Source organism: Nilaparvata lugens, chromosome 2 (assembly GCF_014356525.2).
Source record: "Nilaparvata lugens isolate BPH chromosome 2, ASM1435652v1, whole genome shotgun sequence".
NCBI lineage: Eukaryota > Metazoa > Arthropoda > Insecta > Hemiptera > Delphacidae > Nilaparvata > Nilaparvata lugens.
This window is the reverse complement of record NC_052505.1, coordinates 90009927-90016277: the sequence shown is the minus strand read 5'-3', so window position 1 is coordinate 90016277 and position 6351 is coordinate 90009927.

The window sequence follows — 6351 nt, the reverse complement described above, 5'->3', positions numbered from 1 at the left end:
TATCGTTCTTCGAGAAGCAACAATAATTTATTATCAGTACCACATAAAAAATATTCATATGGCGTTTATTGGTGGAGAGTCCCTGCCGGAAGTTCCACCTCGTCTGAGTATATAATTTGATACATCAATGGGCCTCACGACTGTTATCAGCCGGGACCGAAAATTTAACGTGCCCATCCGATAACACCACATGATTTGTGCTAATTCTACAAACTCCCTACTAGCCCAGGTGTCTGTCAAGTGGCAAGGATGCCGAAAATGTTTGCTTCGATCAACTCATACTTCGCAAAAGTATATGACGTAGGGAGCTAAGGAGGAGCCAAGAAGAATGATCAAAGATATGATTGGAGATATCGAGCCAGACTTTACCTCACTTTCGATTAAGAGTGAAGTGAACTAGCCTACTTTTCGCGATCAGCTAGTTTATAATAATCATGCCTTTCAAGATGTAGTTGTTTCAAGAAGTATTTCTTTGAAATTATAAGTAGATGGTAGTTGCTTCTACATACTACTCAAGTACATTAACATTATTGGAAAATTATAGTAGGCCTACTAACATTTCCAAGAAGTACTTTATTAGAATTAATGACATATTATGGAAACTCAATTTTGATTCGAGATGAAAGAGAGATACAGAAGGAGACCAATAACTTGAGAGTATGATCAATTACTATAGTATAGTTATTGATAGATCGTTTACAGTGGGCTTCAAACGTATCATGTAAAGTATTTGGATTATTCTCTCATTACATTCGATCCCATCTTACCACTTGCATAGCAGCTAATGAGTGTTTCTGTCGTAAATTATGATGATGGAACCACATAACTTTCATCCTCCGATCTCGAGGAAGTTGGGTTGACAAGAAAATTCTCATGTAGTGTAATATCTCATCAGCTCCTACATTCAAATTGGAAGTTGAATCGCTGTGACCAGGTCTTACGATATTAACTGGCAGTCTTTAGAAGTTGAATCTCTGTGACCAGGTCTAACTAACAGTCTTCAATCTTACTGGGATACTAAAGAATCATATCCAACGTTAATTTATACGGAGAGAAGAGAGAAGCAGAGTCGGACTGGTTTCTATTCTGCTTTCTCTGCCACGTAGTGCCCACATTTCCAGCATCCAGTTCCATTATTATTCCACTTGGGCTGCCCGCCCACCCTTAATCATGTCGGGGACTCCGCGAGAAACCATTCTCAAGCCGATCTCCACCCATCAGGACTATTGCTTTCATGCTTCAAGACCCACCAAGGAACGCGGTTAATGAAACATTTAGCTATCTTTCATCCCCATACCTTCTTGAGAGCTTCAACTTTTCAGTTCAGCCTCTGTTGATTCTCTAGCTATCATTGGTTTGATTCTGAGCTTGTGTAGATGAATGACATAAATGAATAATGCAAACTTATGTTCTCCTGACCAAAAACTACACAACATCTCAAGATATTGGAAATATACAGTGTTTATGTAGGCATTTGAGACTCATGAGCATTATTTGTTTTGTGTATCTGCCATACGCTAAATAAATAGATAAATGAATATACTCCAGTTTTCTCCTTGGTGAAATTTCTCTGTCATTTCAAATTTCATAGGTTTATGCTCGGGTTTATCTTGTTGATTATCTTCCAATCATTGGTTTAATTTCGAGCTTGTGTATATGAATTGAATGAATGAATGAATGAATAATATACTCTTGTTTTCTCCTTGGTGAAAATCATCAGTGATTTCAAATTTCATAGATTCATGTTTGTCAATGATTATTCATATTGAATATACAATTTAGACATTCGCCCAAATTGCTCTAACTTTATTTTCTATCTCCTATATTTGAGAGAATTCAGTGTTATAACCCTTTAGCCTGTGGTACTTTTCTGTAAGTTGTGTAATTCTGCATGATTGAATAAATAAATTTGTGATGTCACCAGAGATTCAAGTTCCTCTACAAGACTTCAGGGAGCCAAGATGCACGGAGTATGAATCGATTTCATTCTTTGTCAGTCTTCAATCGAAACAAATACAATATTCTCTCATGGGGGAAATGGTTTGAATAGTTAATTTCTCCGGCAAATGACAGTGTTTTTGCTAATAAAAAACTACCACTACTCGAAAACCAACAAAAGTACGGGTACTTCAATCAGGTAGACGTCTCTCTTTGTATGTTCTACTTAACTGAATAATAGATCTCATCCTATCCTATGCAACTCTAATTTAGTGATTTTACAAAGTGTTATGCTGATCCCCACTCAGTTCTGTTCCAATCACACATTTTATCATTGGCTAACACTTTTTACACAATATTCATCCACATCAGATTCAGCTTCATAAGTAAAGGCGTCTTTCTCTTCATCCTACTTTCACATAAATTCTTCATCTCATACTCTTGTGACTAAGAAGTCGAAATGCGTATATTGACAAATATTTTCATCTTTCAATCTCTATCGTCACATTCTTAGGTACTTCGATTTGCATTTACAACTCGAGAGTGTCATTCCATCTCTTAAATCCATATTATATTGTTTGAGAATATTTTTAAAATTTGATAATTAATACTTGAAGAATTTATTTTGTGGCGATGAAATGATGAAAATACAGTAGTATGTGTATAAGAACATCGATAAGGATTGAACCAGATGATATTGAAAACTGTGTACTGACTACTGAGAGTAGGCCTACCTAACAAAAGTTGTAGCAATCTTACTTTTTACAGCTCGGCTACTAGTTTAGCAGGGTCTCACAGCATCAGTCATTTGAAACGTGTAATTTCAAATTGAATGTAAATTTGGAACATGTTTGTGACAAAAAGGGAAGGTAACGAGGAAACATTTCCAAAGTAGCATGGCAGAGCTATAGGTAGAACTGTTTGGGATAAGATGCTGATAATAGTTAGAGGCCAGAGATAATGAGAAAACATTTTTCTATAACATGGCAGAGTTATAGGTAGAAATGTTGTAGGTAACTTATAGGTAAATATGATGTTGATAATAGTAGTTAAAGAAGCTAGAGGTAATGAGAGAACATTTTTCTATAACATGACAGAGTTGTAGATAGAACTGTTTGGGATAAGATGTTGATAATAGTAGTTAAAGAGGCCAGAGATGATGAGAGAACATTTTTCTATGACATGACAGAGTTATAGATAGAAATGTTTGGGATATGATGTTGATATTAGTAGTTGAAGAGGCCAGAGGTAATGAGAGAACATTTTCCTACAACATAGCAGAATTATAGGTATAAATGTTTGGGATAAGATGCAGATTATAGTTTAAGAGGCTAGAGGTAATGAGAAAACATTTTTCGATAACATAGTAGAATTATAGGTATAACTGTTATCCCTATAGGGATAAGATGCTGATAATAGCTGAAGAAACCAGAGGTAATGGGAAAACATTACTAAAGTAGCATGGCAGAATTGTAGGTAGAACTGTTTAAGATAAGATGCGTATAATAGCAGTTGAAGACGTTGAATCGAACCTCCGAAAATCTTCTACTTGGGACCTGACGGCGGCTGCTGCGTATTTCGATATAAAGAAGTCGACCTTGAAGTTCAAGTTGATCGAACGTGGGTAGACAGCAAATCCGTTATCCTAATGCGCTGTCTAATCCCCCCTCTCCTCCCCATACCTCCTCTAAAGTTTCCATTTTCGAATTATCAAAAAAATCATGCTAAAGATTCAGCTTTGCCAAACAGCAAACAGGTATTTTTATCAATCTCGTCCCAGTAACAATAATTTAAGTTTCATATGTTTTCATCCAAGCAAATAGACTATTTATAATCTAATAGTACAGAGATTCAAAAGAGCAACAATTTTCTTCAATTGAATTGTGAATAACACAAGTGACCATCGTATTGGTCTGAAATATCAAATAGAATATTTTCTAATGAATGCATGTACGAGGAGTATCCTACAAGTTTGTGTAGCTCGTGAATGATAAACCTTAGATGATATAAAGATGATGATGTTATAGATAAATATCATACCATTCATGTATGACATTTGTACAAAGTGCTGTGTGCGTATGTGCAGTGTTTATTTATGATTAGTTTTCATAAAGGTACCGTATATAGATTGAGCAGGTAGCATCTGTATTGATCGCATGCAGTTGCCTAAATTTCAAAAAGAGTTATTAAATGAATCTTACAAAAATCAAATGGGTTCTTCACTGATAACTCACGTACAATACTAAATGCAAATGGGAAATCTGATAATGAAGATACTACATAACAGGCTATCGAGTTTAAAATAGCTTCCGTTTAACTTAATATCTTCGTTTTGTTTTTTCTTGTAATATCGTACTGTGTTGTTTATGAGAAACAATGAATTCTACTCTATTCTATTACAAACTATTACTATTCTATTTTACATACTATTCTATTCTACATACTGTTTTATTACTTTCCTTGCCCTACTACCATAGGTAAGGAAAGTATTGCTTCCCAAAAAAAATTAAGGTACCCTAATTTAAAGTTTTCTATACGTTTCAAGGTCCCCTGAGTCCAAAAACATGATTTTTGGGTGTTCGTCTGTGTGTGTGTGTATGTGTGTGTGTTTGTGTGTGTGTGTGTGTGTGTGTGTGTGTGTATGTGTGTATGTGTGTATGTCTGTGAACACGATAACTCCATTCCTAATCAACCGATTGACTTGAAATTTTAAACTTAAGGTCCTTATACCATGAGGATCTGACAATAAGAAATTCAATAAAATTGAATTCAAAATGGCGGAAAAAAATGGCGGATAATTACTTAAAAACCATGTTTTTCACGGTTTTCTCGAAAACGGCTCTAACGATTTTCTTTAAATTTACACCATGAATAGCTATTTATAAGCCCTATCAACTGACATAAGTCTCATTTCTGGGAAAATTGCAGGAGCTCCGTAATATTTTTGTGAAAAATGGCGGATAATCACTAAAATACCATGTTATTCACGGTTTTCTCGAAAACGGCTCTAACGATTTTCTTTAAATTCATACCATGGATAGCTAGCTATTTATAAGCCCTATCAACTGACATGAGTCTCATTTCTGAGAAAATTGCAGGAGCTCCGTAATATACTTGAGAAAAATGGCGGATAATTACTAAAAAAACCATGTTTTTCACGATTTTCTCAAAATAACTTGACCGTTTTTTTTCAAATTCATACTCTGTATAGTTATTTATCAGCTCTATTAACTGGCATGAGTCTCCTTTCTGGGAAACTAATGGGGGGTCCACCCCATCCTCGAGAAATGGCCTTAGTAACCTCCTTCTCGTGCATGAGGTAGGTATGTAGAGCAGTTCATAAAAAGAACACATAGTCGAGATATTTCATCTGTAGAACAGCTGTTTTGACGACTTTAAAAAAATGACGACTGAAAAAAATCATCGAATTTCACAATTTACACAAAGGAAAAAGTACTCTGAAAATAATTATATATACACATATACAAAAGTCTGATCAAATATGAGCAAGGAAAGTTGTGTGAGTGTACCACAACAGATTTTTCTATTAGATACTATTCTATTACATCGGTAAGCTAGAGATCTGTGATGATCCTTAATTTACAGTATGTTATTTATACGAGTTATTAAATGAATCTTACAAAAATCAAATGGGTTCTTCACCGATAGTTCACTTACAATACTAAATGTAAATGGAAAATCTGATAATAAAGATACTACATAAGCTACATGACATGCTATCGAGTTAGACAGGCTATTTGGTAAGAGTTAGTGGGGAGGATATTTTTAATATTCTTTCCGAAGAATGGACATTGATATGTCCAAAGCTCCGCCAATTTATTTAGATGCATAACAATATAATTATTATAGTTATTATATTACAAATTGCTTTTTCATATCATATACAGTTCAATAATTATTTTCTTAGTCTATATTATGTAAATTCATCTATAATTTGCTGTATTGTAAGCTATTGTATATAAGTGTATAAGCCAGTATATATTGTAATCTACATAAATAAAGTACTGAATCAATCAATCAATCGAGTTTAAAATAGCCATCGTTGTGATACATAATACAGCCTATTTACTGATGGACACAGAATTTCCCCGGGCTGACAAATATTTTTTGAATAGTAGCGCTCATCGAATTTCCATCTAGCTGTTTACCCTGTTGTCAATATTTGCAGTAGCAGAAGTCTTCGGGGTGAATTACAGCATTTTATTTCGATTTTCGTTTAATAATAATTATTCATACTAGTAGTTCTGTGAACAGTAGACCTCACGCAGTATTCTCATCCACAAGTACCTGATTGAAACTATAGACCTTATGGAAATACAGCAATAGACTGGCTTCTCCACACATCTGTGTAATCACTTGTCAGCTGATTTATGATGAATAATTCTAGTCAGA